Consider the following 16,575-nt stretch of genomic DNA (forward strand, 5'->3'; position numbering starts at 1 on the left):
ATATGGAGGGCATTTTTGTAAACAATTAAATTTCTTAAAAATTATGCAATGCATCTTAATTTTTAATACACCACACCAAACAATGCATAAAAAATAATCTCTGTATAACTAATACTTGCATTACTAGCTCATGCATTACTAACCCCTGCATTACTAATGCACCTTATTTAGCATTATTCTTATACACCCTACCAAACCCCTACCAAACGACCCCTAAGTCATTTTCCAATTCATTCAAAATGTGGAGCAAGAAAGGGGCTGTAATGACGGTCTTCTTCTCTATGAGTGCCCAAACAGAGATTGCGCCAGAAAGTGACGCTTTAACTGCCTCAACACTCAGATATAATTATTATGAGGATAAATGTGAAAGGGATGTGGAGGAAATAGTATGGCCTACGATGCACAGAATAGTGCTAATGCAACACAATGCACCCGCCCAACTCTTGCGTCTTCTCTTCCATGATTGTTTCGTTGGGGTAAATGTCGTACTCTCCCATTTACTCTCCATTTTCTTGTTTCATTTTATCTTAGTCTATAATTTCTTTAAGCTCGATATTTTGTTACTTTGTTGCAATTTTCGGATTCTTGATGTGTGTTTTTCTTTTTCTCTTTTGTGCATTGTATTAGATTGTTTTAGTTCATTTAATCGGTGTTTTCTGGGTTTTAGCACTATGTTTACTTTTTTTCTTTTAGGGGTTGGAGATGGGGAGGAACTTAGCCAAGAAAGCATTTAGGAAGTCTTAATATGATGTTAGTTTTTGCACTTCTTACTGTTTTTTTGGTTCTATTCTGTAAGTGATTGTGATCCCAATGGAAATTACTTCTAATCTATTTCAGGCCTTATCTTACTCTAATATTTTCCTTGCATGTAATGAATGCTGAGTTTATTTTTATTTTCTCTGACATTTTTGGTATTTCTTTGACATTTCTTTATTTAGCCTTGTAATTCTTCATCTGTTGTATTCTTCAGCTTTGTGTTCTCATGCCTTGCGTTAGTCTTTTCTAAGTCAAGGATACTTTAACTGCTCAAAATCAGTCATTTACTGTTTTCATTCCTATTTTCAGAAACATGTGGTTTTATCTGTACTTATGCCCGTGCATACAATTCTTTGGACGTTTTATTCTTTCGTGGCCAGCCCTCTAGTTCCTGATGTAGGCAATAGCGCTTGTATTTCCTCAATGTATTTGTGGATGTTTTCTTTCTTGTTAATTTATTTTTTATCTTAATTTGTGAGCCATGCGCTCGTCATTCTTTGTAACTTATCATGTATATTTGTGACTCATCTTAGTTGTTTGATTTGGATGAGGTTTCTACTGTCAGTTGCTCTTTGAGTTTTAAATGCGCACTCTTATTCTAACTCTATATTGTTCAGCATTACCACTCTTCTCTCCTCGCTTACTGAGTTCAGCATTCCTTTTACTTTATAGGAAAAGTTGAAGATTTTTAATTTCAATAAACTTTTTATGCTTAAATCTCACTAGTCACTCTAAGACTTAGACAGCTGCTAACGTCACCTGTGAAGACAGTCAAAATTCGATATAATATCTTTGATTTTTCTTTCTAAGTTCTTATGTTTATGAAAATTTCTTGTTCTGTTCATATATTACAGGGCTGCGGTGCATCTGTTCTGCTTGCTGACAGTAGTAAGAATGGAACTGTTGAACGTGAGGCGATCCCAACTCGGACACTGAAAGGGTTCAATTTCATCGACATGATAAAGGATGAAATTGAGGAGGCATGCTCTGGGGTCGTCTCTTGTTCTGATATAACTTGTCCTTGCAACAAGAGATGGCATCATTCTGGTATGAGTCTGGCCTTATTTTTTGTTTCTTTTAGTAACTACCTGAAGTTTCTTTTTTATAATTATTATTCTTATACAGATTTGTATGTGTAATTTATGCACCGGCATGTATTCCATTTTTCTCATTATTAATTTCATTAAAAAAATCTTGTTGTGCACATTCAAATGTTCCTAATACATAACAAAAACTTTTGATACCTTCCAGTGGTATCATTTGTTAACAGTGCAGTTCTGATAGTGATATAATATGTAATTATTTAAAAACTATTCATCATGGGAAGTTTCTTCTAGCTTTTAATTTTGAACTAAATTGGCTATTATCAGTGTCTAAATGTAAGATGTAGAGTTGTTTATTTTATTTCTTCTCCCCTTTAATTCCCCTTTGATCCCCTTTTATTGGAGCTATTGCTCCTTTGGTGACTCGAACCCATGACCATAGTGTTGTAGGTTGGAGGTGTTGTCCATCTGAGCAACCCCTTCCCGTCCCGTCAATATGTAGAGCTGTTTGAAGCTTAAGATGGGGAACAAGTCACACTTATGGCAAACTTGTCACCATGCTTTTTCATAAGCTCCATTGGACCTACCATTTGTTTTTTTCTATCACCTATTCCTACCATTACTAAGAAAGTAAAGTATAAAATATGCTCTTCTCACTTAAACAGATCTCTTTCCAGGAAAACTGACATTGAGAACTACAGAAATTATCTTATCTTAATTAGAATGTCTATATGTTCTTTGTTTCCATTACATACTTACACTACTCATTGGCTGGCTAATTCAATCCTTACCTTCATACAATAACTCTTTACGAACAAAAGCCTCTCTAATTTTTATTTTAGTTTTTGTTGTGTCAGAATATTGTCCAAACGACACTATTGACAATTATGTAGGCTTGTCTCCTCGTTATTGATTTTTTTTATAACTGTTTCTCTCATTATTGAATTTATTTTTCCTCCACCTTTTAATCTCTGGCTTTTTTTATTTTTTTATATTTATTTTTCTGGTAACTGTAGATACCATGACTGTAAGGCTATGCTACTCTTAACTGTCTATTTTACTGAATTTCCCACAAGAATGTATTGATAAGATTTAACAAAATAACTATAACCCACTCCACTGCCTCCCGAAAAGATAAAACGATCTCATACAAAATAATATATAAAAGTGACCAATTATTAGCTAGAGAAGTGCTTCCCATTTTTCTTTTCACTTCATGGATTGCATAGTTTTGCCAGTTGCAATCTTGACAAGGCGGCAAGGCGCTGCTCAGGCCGATAAGGATATAGGCCACTCGTGAAAGATGGTTATGACGATTCAGATGATCCGGTGACAATGTGGATGGGAAGGAGAAAAGTAAATTCTTAGAGGAGCCATTTCTGTTGGAAGAAAGTCCATTTAGGATTTCATTGAAGTGGTGAGGAACGAGTCGTTAAAGAAAGTCCATACTAGAAATTCAAAAGGTTACTATTCACAAGTGTGTGAGCTTGTTGCAAAGAATTGATCAATTGGGAGTTTTTATAACTCAAGCTAGTTCATTTGGTATAGCCCAAGCTCACAAGGTTTTGATACATCGAAACTGTATTGGTTCGAGGTGAGAGCTTGAGCCTAATATGAGTTACATAAGTTCCATATAGCAGTAGATACTCTTGGATATTTTAAAAATGAAACAATTGAACTCTCAGTTTGGTATAAACATAAAGAGAAGATAGCGTCTGCATCAAATGCTTAAGCACTTTAGATGAGAACTAATTTTATGCGCTGAGAAAGAGCTGACTTTCAGAGTCATTGGCCATAAATTTAGACAGAATCAATAAGTTTAAAACCTACAGTAGGAAACTCAAGACAGTTTGCCTCAAAACTGACGGTTATTTTGTACAAGTTGAACACAAGAAGTGCATTCATGAATGAAGCAGAAACCAAAGATTGCATAGTATAAACAAGGTCATCAAAAATTTAAGACAAAAAGACTCATCAGAATCTCTTTCAAGATAGCAATTTGATCTTTTGATGCTTTCAAGCTTGAGCTTGATAGAGACCTGAAATTAGGATCATTGGTCTTTATTTTATTTTTTCTCCAAAATCTTAACATTCTGCAATGTTCCCTTATCATGTACTGTTTTCCTACATCTTAGGCTGGTGGACCATATTATCCTGTGTTAACGGGCAGAAGGGACAGTACAGAGTCATTCTTTGATAAGGCCATGGCTGAAATTCCGCGGCCAAATGGTATATCAGTGAAACTCTTAGGCTATTTTCCTTAAGAGTTAAGAGGATTTGACGAGAGGGAAACTGTGGCCCTTGGTAATCTTTCTGTTCTCATTTCTTTAGTCTTAAGATGTTGCATCTTCTTGTAATATATTTTTTTGAAATTTCTAAGCTTTTTTTCTTCATCGCCTGAAGGAGGACATAACATTGGAAAGATTGGTTGTGAATTCATTCGGCCAAGGCTCAGTAATTTCATGGGGACAAATTTACCTGATCCAACAATTCCCTGTGACTTCCTTGAAGAGTTGAAGCGAAAGTGTCCAGACAATAACAACACCATCAACAATATGTTCAATGAACGAATAGCTAGGAGTCTGAGTGAGTCTGCTATGTCATACTCCCAGGGACTGTCAGCGCTTTCCTCGGTTGGATAACCACTACTACAAGACTTTGATGAGAGGAAGAGGACTACTGTTTGCTGATCAACAGTTGATGGCTAATGAAAAGACTGCAGCAGTGGTGATTGATTATGCTTCGGATGACGGGACTATGTTCCGAACAGAGTTTGCTCATATCATGGCTAAATTGTCAGATTTTGGTGTTCTTACTGGATCTCGAGGAGAAGTTAGACGCAGTTGCTCCCATCTGAATTCTAACCAGTGAGTGCTACTGATTGGAACATCTATATACAATATGTTATAGACTAGTTATAGTTACTTCTTTGTGTTGAAGTGATAATTAGTTTAAGTCATGAGGCATGCTTACCGCTATAGTGATGCTTAAAAGAAATTTGACTTGTTGGCTTAACAAATTAGTAGTACTGAATTTCTTCTAACCATTACCATGAAGAAATAGGTACGAAATTGCGAAAGCGTTTACGGTCCTATTCTTTGTCAACATCTTCTTTTGCTACTTCATATTTCCATTATTAGACAGCATTGATTTGTGGGTATTTCCCATAAATTCATGCTGCAAATAAACATCATAAACAAAATATTTTGCAATTCTTAAACTATGAACATCATAATCAAGATTTGCGTTACTTTATCAGATGTCCCTGAAGAACTAAGATTTATATCACCCAAATATGTTTTGTTCTACTAGGCTGAAAACAATTACTATTAAAGAAAGAACACAAAAGAATACCTGTAACGTAGTTATCAATGGCGGATCAATACGCAATAATCATAGATTGAAATCAGATCTAAGTGAGGTGGCAGATTCAAATATAGATGATCATTTGTCTAGAATCTAGATGATCATTTGTCCAGAATCTACCACAACACTTAGATATAGCTTCAATATATGAAAGTTTCTTCAATCTCCCTCCAAGACTTGATTATTCAAGGGCTAGGCTATATGGCTATATATAACAAAGGTAGGGGTGTCAATGGTTCGGTTCGGCCGGTTATTTTATAAAATTTGTACCATACCAATTTTTCGGTTATTCTATTATGTATAACCAAAATTAGACTTTTCGAAATCGTCCCAATCATGTCGGTTTCTCTTCGGTATCGGTACGGTTCGGTTAATTTTTCGGTATTTTTTTATATCATTTAAAATTCACCAGTAGAAGTAGAATGCAATAACATACATTATTTTATTGGACTTATCAAAACTATCTAGACATTTTTACTGTTTAAAGGGTGATGAATTAAAAAAAAAAAAAAAGAGATGGCTAGAGTATAGATCCATCAACTATTCTACAACAGCGTAAAAGAAATCAAACAAAGGTACAAAAAATATAAATCACACGAGTTGAAAGATATACTAAGTTGGGACTCAAGAATAAAATCTATAGAAGATTAAATATTCAAAAAGATAAATCCAAATTATATGAAAGGAAACATATTCAATACATTGTAATTTGCTACTCATAATCGCTAGAATACTTTGTGTCTTGCTAATAAAGATACTTGAAATAATTTAGTTTAAGTAGAAGTAGCATAATAGGTTTTAAGAATTAGTATTTTGAGTTTAATTACTTGTTGGCTTGTAATAGTTTTCATAATTCCAAGGCCCAAAGAAAATTTAATGCATTATTACTTTAAAACTTACTAAATAAATATATTTTTTACATGTAAAATTTATTCGGTACGGTTCGGTATTTTTTCGGTTTATTTTTATAAAATAAAAAACCTACCTTAATTATCAGTGCGGTTACAGATTTATATAAAAACCTACGATTTCTTAAAAAGAAACCTAAAAATCGATTCGGTCGGTTTAGTCGGTTTTCGAATATTCATCAACACCCCTAAACAAAGGCACCACCTACTATTTCTTTTCTTTTTGGTAACTAATGAGTTATGCGTAGTCTTTACGTACGTTGAAATTTCCATATTTTTTCCTCTTTCTCTAGGGTTAGTTTTCCTTTAGAAAGGCCTATTTAGCGGCAGCACAACCTAACCCTAATGTGACTCTTTTTTTTTTTTTTTGGAATTTTTTTGTGGCCCTTCTAAATATCTTATGTAGCATATATAAAATTGCTGAACTTAAGCATAGTAGCTGAAGTTTTGTTCTCTATTTGCTGAAGTTTTTGTTTGTAATTGCTGAACTTAAGCATAATAGCTGAAGTTTTGTTCTTTATTTGCTGAAGTTTTTGTTTGTAATTGCTGAACTTCAGCATGTTTTAGCTAAAGTTTTGTTCTATATTTGCTGAACTTCAGCATGTTTTATGCTATCATGTAATTGATTTTTTGTTCAGATAATAAGTTTATCATAAGTAGAATTAGTAGATTAAAAAACTAGATAATGATTTAGCACAACATTGATAATGTACAAAGCTGAATCCAAAAAAAAAAATAGAATGTGAATTAAAGGAAATGGACTTATATTTACATACATGCACGTACTTACTTTAGAAACTTATTTATAATTTGTTTTTAAATAATCTGATAAATATACTTAATGCAATCATCCCCATGAATTGAAGTTTAATAGCAGCACCAACAGCAGCAGAAGAAAGAAGAAGAAGAAAACGAAGGAGGAGGAGAAAGGGGGCTGAAGTTGTTTAAAAATTGGGTACAAGTTAAAACTTTTTTAAAAAAATAGGTATAAGTTAAATGGGGGAGACCAAATAGGGCGACCCGTGCAATTTTCACATAAATATGTGATTTTATTTAATGGCCTGGGCATATATAGAAGTGAGTTGATACTGTTTTGTAACTAATGTACTTATGGTGTGTTTATGATAATCGACTTTAAAAGAATTATGAGCTATATCAGCATTAATCAAAGTTAAAAACATAGCATTTATTTTTCCTCTTTAACCTTTATCGATTTCCACTAATACTACCTTCGGTCCATAATAAGTAGTTTTTGGGCTTTTTATTTTGGTCAAAAATAAGTATCCTTTTAAATAATCAAGAAGGAATTAATTTTATTTTTCTAAAATTTGCCCTTATTTACATATCACTATGTGTCAAAGTAACAATATGCAAATTTTAATTAAGAGTAATTTAGTCAATATACCTTTTTTCTCTAAGAGTTTTAGTATTGTCTTAAGGGTGTGCCAAAGACTAAAAAGTCACTTAATATGGATCGACAGGAATAATAGTCAAGAAAATCGATCAATTTTTACTACTATCAAATTTGCATTATTAACACTCTGTGTCATATGTGGGCATATATAAAATCTAACGTTATTAATTAACTCTTGTGTTTATGCAAATAAGATGCAATTGGACCTTTTAATACGAGAAATGGAGAGCCCAAAATCCTGACTCGTTCATATATTAGAGTCACGATCACCAATTTCATCACCATGTTGTTATAAAGATGAAAAGATTTAATTATTCTTTCACATTAAAGTCAGTGATCATCCTTTTTCCAGCATAAGTCGAGTCTAACCGAGTTTTTCACTGTATCAACTAGTAGCGGACCCAGAATTTTCATCAAGCGGGTTCAACATGCGAAGAATTAAATATACAAAAAAGTCATCAAAATAATTTTTTGTTAAAAAATTAAAATACATTATTGAAACATTACTTTTTAAATGTAATTAAACATTACTTTTTTAATATAATTTTCAGATTTTAGATTATGCAAAAAAAAAAATTAAAATGGTGCAATTTTCTTTCACTATATATATATGGTGTACGTGTGTTGCACGTGTGTATCGCGTAAAAAAATATGCAAAAAATAATATTCATTGTACGCGTACCCTATACCATTGAGTATGCAACGTTAAATATTATTAAATAAATATGTTATGAAATAAATATCAAATAAAAAAGTGTAAGTTTCTCAAAAACGATCAATGTTGATCCGATTGAGCTGGCTTAATAAAGAGATAAATACTGCCCCACATACCTTAGATGTGTTGTTGTGACTTTAAGTTTTGCCTCTATATGCTGAAATTATCTGGTTATCTTCTTTCTTGTAGGATTAATTAGAAAAATATATTTGATAAAAAAAAATAATGATTAAGGTGGAATAAAAATTAATCTATTTACCTTCTCTAAAATTAATAGGTTGTGATGGCACGGGCCCAATAATGTAAAAACTGAAATTTATTTTTGATTTACCTTGTTTTTGATGCATGAAATTGCAGATAATAAAAATGATGCATGTACGCGACCATCAAATCGGATAAAGACGACATTATATACTGACTGTTGAATATTATTTACATGCATAAGGAAACAGGGTATCTATTATAGGATGTTGCGTGGTTACAAGGTGGCGCATCCTCTACATTCATGAGAATATTATTTAGGGATTTTTACCGACCTATACCATATATGAAATCTTATTACCCTCAATGTTTAAGGTTTGTGTTTATTATATTTAAACATACCAAATTACCATTTTTATACCATAATTCAAATTAGGAATATAATTAAGGGTTCATTTATATTAGGCATAATTATAGGACTGTATCTTCCCACTTTCTCTTTCCTTTCATCTCAACTGTTCACAACACACACACAACTCACGATGCTCCTATGCTTCCTCTCGTTGATCATCCCCAACTGCTCACCACCGTCGAAGAATATCATATTTTCAGATTCACAAGAAAATTTTAAATTCTTTGATCGAACCGCTTGAATTCCCACTGGAAATAATAATGGCAGAGAGTTCGAAATTCTTTGACCTCTTTTTTTTTTGGGCAGTGGTTGAAGGTTACTGGTTAACACAGTCGATTGAAACTCGTCGAAGAAGAAGAAGAAGAAGAAGAAGAAGAAGAAGAAGAAGAAGAAGAAGAAGAAGAAGAAGAAGAAGAAGAAGAAGAAGAAGAAGACATATTTTCAGAATTTGTAGATATTTTGTAGTCAAATTATAGTCAAATTAGAAAAATTGTAGATAAATTGTAGACTATTTTTTGCAGAAGATTTTGTAGAAGCTTTAGTCGTTTTGGATTTGTGAAAACAGAAAATAATGCATCTACAATCAGAATACAAATAATCTACAATTTATCTACAAGATATCTACAAAATAGATACATTGAACTTTAATATCCAGATTCTCCTTTCAATTGTAGCATAATTGTCATTTTCGACATAATTGTAGAAGATTTATAGAAGTTTTAGTCTTCCCAATCTACAATTCATCTACAATTTATCTACAATATATCTACAATTTAACTACAATTTATCTACAATTTCTAGAAATATGTCTTCTTCTTCTTCTTCTTCTTCTTCTTCTTCTTCTTCTTCTTCTTCTTCTTCTTCTTCTTCTTCTTCTTCTTCTTCGAGTTTCAATCTAAAATTCAGTCAAAACCAAGTCTAATCTTCACCAAAACCCCTCAAAATTGAGATATAAACTCCTAAACATATTCCGAATTATTTACAACAACACCCAATTCAGACAAATAATGATTTTTGAAAACCCAAATTTGAATTCAAAGCTTTCAAGCTTTTTAATGGCTATCAATGGTGGAAAATATATGGAAGAACAGATGAAGATGAAGATGAAGATGAAGAACAGAAATCTCCTTTCCGTTTGATTACTGGAGCTTCAGTAGCTTGCGTTTTTTGAGAATTGTAGTTGAGTGAGAGAAGAGAGATCTCTTTCCGTTGAGGAAGGAGAGAATTACGCAGCAATGAGATCTCTTTCCGTTTCAAAATTCGAATTTAATGTTGACAGAATCACACGCAGATCTGGTGCCTTCATTTTAGCGCATTTTTATGGCAAAATCTACCTATTTTTAGATTGGTATATAATTTGTAGTAAAAGTGTGGACTACACGGGTAAATAATAAATTATGAACATTTTTGGTAATAAGGTTTGATATATGGTATAGATAGGTAAAAAAGATGATACATTCATTATGTGTGATTGGTCTTCTTTGCGGTCCTTAGCAAAAGATAATGACACGTGTAGAAGCAAGAAGTAATGATCCAATGTCACTGACAAATTTAAAAGATAATGGCACCTGATGAAATGTCACTGACAAATGTTAGTAACCTTGTAATATAATAGTTGTCGCAGGCGTGTTTTATGTCACGCAAAAATAACAGCCCGCGTGGCAGCTAAGTCTCGACTTTACTTCAGCCTGCTCTAACACTCGATCAAAATTTCAGTAACTTTGGACTTAGATTAATTTAGGCAATTTTTTAACGTAGTAAGCTTAGACTGATTTTAGGCAACGAAAAATAGATGAAGGGACAGAAAATTAAAGTGAACAAAGGCACAATATACAGGAAACTCTTTTCCCAACTTTGTATTTAACTCGAGCATACAAAGAAACTCAAACTCAAAGTACGTCCGCGTACAAAATGAAGATCACTTTTGACCCTTACAAGACTACTCTTAGCCTTAGGTGTTTTCACTCTTGAAAACCAGCTTTAGGACTCCTTCCTAACTCACTTGTGTACTCTTACACGTTTTTTTTCACTCCTCCTCCAAAGGGAAAGGGTGTTGTCCATTTATAATGTATGAACCAGCCTCATTTAAACAATAGTTGCCTATTTTTAGGCTTAGGCACTTGCCCACTCAGCCCACTACTTTAGCTTAGTGTAGTTGACACTCCCAACTACTAGGATAATGTAAATCATGCTAAAGGATAGTGGGATCATGGCCCCAAAAACGTTGCTAACTCCTGCCAGCATTTTAGCAAAGCCCAACTGCTGCCCATGTGCTCAGCATGTGCCGTAACCGCCATTGACTTTGTCAATCCAAGACTTGCTGCCCAATTTCGTGCCTTGGCTTGGACCAGGCGCCAATGCCATTGTATCCAGCTGCATTGTGCCACAATTTACCTTTGCCATTGCCTACGAACTTGGCCCGTTTGCCGCAACTCAATGTCATGACAAGTCTGCCCGCGCACTGCCTTCCCGTTGCACATTAGCCTGCCTTTGCCTCATTGTTTCTGCCTTGACATGGCATCAATGCCTCATGCCTTGATGCCTTTGTCATGATCAAGTGTCACCCTCAGCCCGCAACTCATTATCAAGCCCTTGCCAAGCTGCCTCGCCTTCGTCAAAGTCTTGGCCATCACTTGCCCGTTTCCCATTTTTGCCTTGATGCTGCTCATGCACCTTAGCTTAGCAACACTCTTGCTGCCTCATGACAACACTCTTGTTGTCAAGTCGAGCTCAATTGGACCTTCATTTTAATCGGAAAGTACATCCAAATATGATCAGAAAGACCTGAAATAAAAACAGTATATGGACCTTCATTTGAAAGTATATATAGTAGATATATGTTGCTTGTACAATGACACCAACATGATTAATATAATATAATTAGTACAAAGGCAACAAATATGATTGAAACGCTTCACTGAAATAACTCTATTTTTGCATCTTTAGTTTTTGTCACGATCCCTTATGGGAAGAAATATCAATGGTATTTTTATAATCTTTGTGCTTTTCATGTACTGAACAAAAAGGAGAACAAACCTGACTACCAAGATCTAATTAACCAAGTGAAATTTGTGCATTCATGTAATGAACTAAGAGGAGAACTATTGTCTATCCTTACTATTACAAAGTAAACAAGTGAATTAGTCACTACCAACTATGCTAAGATGGCAAGATCAATCCACAATTTGTACTTTCAGATATAACATCTAAAAGAAATGACAAGCTTAAAATTTTCAGAAGCTATCAGGTGAAGATCAATAAGAAAGTACGGGAAAAGCTAGCACGTGCTGCTTCAGTTTCTTGCTACCATGGAACTCAGTTCCACAGCATCAATAGATATATAATAAGAACAATAAGACTTAACAAAAAGGAAGAGTTATTCAACTTTCTGGATTAATGGGTTTAACTGATAACATCTTTTGAGTAAAACGCCTTTTCCTTGAGGTGGATTCCTAGTAGGAATGAATCTTAAGCATTTTCAAATTTCTGCAAAGCAAGAAATAGAAAAGAACAGAGAAAAAATTGAAAAAGAATCTGATTGTTTCTACTCTCATCTTTGAATTAATTTAGGCAAATAAGAATAGTTTGATATCACATTGGTTTTAAGTTCATCTCGATATTCGAATTTCTTAGCTTGCTTTAATGGTTATTAGACTTGGAAGCACCAGAATAAGGGCAAAGCTGTACAACCAATAATTTTCAGGCATCATTTTTTTTCTACTTATGTGTTGTACAACCAAGAAATTCTTTTCTTTTTCAAAAAAATACATTCTCTTTATATTTTGGGAGTTCCAACTATTCTGGCCTATTTCTGTCTTAGTAACCGTGTGATCGGTACGGGTTCAATCCCAACCTGATTGAATAGGCCCAATTCACGAGGTGTCACTCGCTTTATGGTTCTCAGCGCTCATATATCATACCTTAGCCTAGCTAAGTGAATTCTCAGCAACGAGACCCTCGGCTCGTGTGCTCCCTACTTTGGCACAAGTAGTTTCAGGAAGTCAACGCCTTGGTCAAGACCCTCGGTCTGGACGATGAACCCTTCTCAGAATAAAGGATACTCCCAAAAATCTTTTCTTTCTAAAACTTCTTCTTGTGACTTTTCAAGTCTAAATCTTTTAAACATACTTATTCTAGAATTCTTAAATGTAAGGTATGGCATAAGAATGAAATAAACATTCAAAATTATTTGTGAATATTCTTGCTTTTTCATGAATTTGCACCATGAAAATGACATATAAGAATAACACAAAAATTTGAAAATTTATGCACATATATCAAAATAAATCATCTAACTTTAACTAAAATAATTCTAAGCTAATAGGAACTCACTCACTTCAATTAAGTACATATTCACTCTTTTAACCAATTCATCAAACACCTTGTATGCATATTTTTGTAAGTTAAACCACTTTGGTAAAGGGTTATCTCAACTCACCTCAAAACTTCTCGAGCCAATACGTAGGCCCTAGTCCAATTGACACCAGTCAAACAATTGATTCTACAATAACCAGTGTATTTTAATCAATTTTAAAGTTTCACACCTAAACATGAAATCTATTGTTGATATGGAAAAAGAAGAGAATTAACTATTCAACTCTTACCTATTACTACTGTAGGGTAATTGAGAATAGGAAATTTTATATACCTGAGTAAAAAAAATAAGTGAGTTATAAAGAACCCTAGAATTTTCGTTGCCCTACGTGAATAGTTGCTGCCTCTGTTTCTCGAGCAAACAGAATTTCTGGTTAGGTATTCACGCCTCTGTGAGGCTATTATGTTTGGTCCAACAGCCCTTTATGGGCTTGCTTGACACGTGATCCCCTTTTCTTTTCTTTTTTTAGAAGACTCGGAAAGAAGAAAGGTTTCGCAGCAATTTTATATACACAATTCAGATAATATTAAAGCGGTAAAAGCATCATTTAGCAAATTAAGCATATATCATGTAAAAATCAGATAATAAATAAAGCCAAATAAAAACAATTATTCTAAGCTCGAATTCTTAACCCTGAACCAGTGGTTCTGGGTGTATTCCCCAGCAGAGTCGCCAGAGCTGTCACACCTCCTTTTTCCGCACCCGAGGGGGTGCAAGGGAGTTTTTCCAATTAAAGGACAATCGAAACGGGATTGGTTTATTTATTTCAGAGTCGCCACTTGGGAGATTTAGGGTGTCCCAAGTCACCAATTTTAATCCCGAATCGAGGAAAAGAATGACTCCATATTACAGTCTGCGTACCAGAAATCTGGATAAGGAATTCTGTTAACCCGGGAGAAGGTGTTAGGCATTCCCGAGTTCCGTGGTTTTAGCACGGTCGCTCAACTGTTATATTCGGCTTGATTATCTGATTTTATACAAATATGAACTTATGTGCAAATTTTAACTTTTTACCGCTTTTATAATTAATATTTTAAAAGAATGTGAACATTATTTAAAACATGTCTTTGGACTGCGTCACATGAAATGCACCCATAATCCGGAACACATTTTATTTGATGTTTTGGGATTTGGATTTGGGTCGCATGAAATGCACACCCATGTTTAAGAAAGTAAATTATTAAACACGCGCCTAAAGAGACTATCGCGTTATTATTCCGGGAAGGCCGTGAAATTCGCTAAACGACCCTCCTGAATTCTGAGTAATTTAAAACAAGTATTTACTGAGGGCCCCGCAATTCGGATTTTTATTCGGCGAGGCTCATCTCCTCCTTATTTTTCAAAGGAATTTGCAACGTCGTGGACATGCATCTCGAATCACGTTACAATCAATGTACCCGCGATTTAGAGACACATTTCAACTCCGCTAAGATTTGGATTTGGGTCACATAAATGTGCACCCGAGTTAGGGAGGATAAATTATTAAAGGCGCGCCTAAAGCAACTAGCGCATTATTATTTGGGGTCGGGCCGTGAAATTTGATAATCGGCCCGTCCCGGAATCTAAGTGTTTAATACATATATTTTGTGAGGGCCCCACAATCTGTGCGTTTTCATTTGACGAGGCTCGTCTCATTTTTATTATTATTATATTTTTTTTTATATTTTCTTTTAAAAAAGGGTAAACTTAAAGTTACTACATTTTTACTTTATCTATTTAAAGAGTTAATTCAAAGTTATTAAAATATATTGCAAGCCATGCTATACGTAACGCACTAGTGGTTCACGACAAGTTCTATTTAACTATGTTCTAAATTGGAGCCGGGTCACATGAGATGCACCCCCGGTTCCTTTAATCTAATTACATGCAAACCAACAATATTGCCACAAATCACTAATTTGACGCTATTTATAAACTATTACTCTTTTTCCTCTTAGTCTAGTTTAATGAAATATAAGCTAATAATCTAACAATAAATGGCAAACATCTGACAATTAGTGATAAACAAAAATATAAAACTAACAACAGAACATAACATTAACAATCAGCGATAAACTAACATGACGAGATAAACTTCAAAATACGGCAAATGTACTACTACTACTCAAATTTACCGAGACAAGACATGGAAGCAAAGAACACACCGAGACAACAAAAATAACATGAATACTCACGCTTAACAGCAACGTCGAGTTTCAACATCTCGAACTCGCCAAAAATGGACGGCAACAACCTCGACGTACCGGACCTCGACGAACCAAAGTCGACCTCGACGGAACTCATCCCGGACAGAACTTCTGGGCTGTTTTGTTGAACGTTTTCGTTAGGTTTCAGCTTGTGCGTATGTGTGTTTTCTTGGTCAGTCATGGCAAGAGGGAAAGGTCGTTCATGGCTGGACGTTGCAGGCAGCCGTTTGGACGTGGGAGAGTGGTTGGTTTTGGGTTATGGTCGCTGGGTAGTGACGACGATGGGCAGTGACGGGTTGACGACGGGAGGAGCTGGTGGGTTTTTGAGGTCTGTTTCCGGCGTCGGGGAAGGTGAGGGTGACGGGCTGATAGGTTGATGATGGCGGAGCTGGGGAGTTGCGGACGGTTTGGGTGGTGTAAATGGAGGTGGGAGTTGGTTGCGACGGGCTGTCGGGAAGGTGGTGTTGGGCTGGTTGGTTAGGACGGTGGTCGACGAGGGGAGGGGGGAGCTGGAGGTTGACGGTGGTTTTGGGACGTGAGGGTTTTCGGACAAGATGGTGACGGAGTTGGGAGGAGACGGGGTGGTGTTTGGACGGTGTCGAGGGAGGTTTTTCGGACTGCTAGGGTTCCGGTCTTCTTCCCAAAAGAGGAAGAAAATGAACAGTCCCCTTTCAAAAAAAAATTCAAGTCCTTCTGTTCCAAAATTTCCAAGTCCTTCTATTCCAAAATTTCAAAGTCCCCTCAAATCCTTTTTTGTCCGTGTATTTGATCCCTTTTACCAAAATAAATGAGCCCCATGCATGGTGGGGTTCAAGGCTTGTGTCCCCCACGCGTAGTGGGGTTCCCCGTATATGGGATTCCGTCCGTGTTCCCCATGCGTGTCCCCTCATGTGTGGTGGACTCGGATTATTATGGGCTAGGTCCGAAATTAGGCCTAAAAATGGGTAGTTTGAACCCGAATATTATTCTTTTGCCCGGACCCGATTAAGAACACGACGTTGTTCGACTAATCCTATGTAAGCAAAATAGCTACCAAAATAAGACTAATATTTAAACAAAACTAAATCTTTTTTTTAATATATTTTTCAAGATTTAAAATAGCTACAAAATATTCATAAAACTATTTTTTTGTAATTTTCGTTTTTATATAAGGATAAAATATAAAGTAATATTTTTTGTATTTTTCAAAAATTAAAATG

The 16,575-nt window shown here is 34.9% G+C and overlaps 1 pseudogene; it reads left to right on the forward strand.

The window, feature by feature from the left end:
- Window positions 1–306: 306 nt before the first annotated feature.
- Window positions 307–4,891, forward strand: LOC107760860 (putative Peroxidase 48; annotated as a pseudogene).
- Window positions 4,892–16,575: the final 11,684 nt, after the last annotated feature.

The sequence above is a fragment of the Nicotiana tabacum genome, chromosome 6, assembly GCF_000715075.1.
Source record: "Nicotiana tabacum cultivar K326 chromosome 6, ASM71507v2, whole genome shotgun sequence".
NCBI classification, from domain to species: domain Eukaryota; kingdom Viridiplantae; phylum Streptophyta; class Magnoliopsida; order Solanales; family Solanaceae; genus Nicotiana; species Nicotiana tabacum.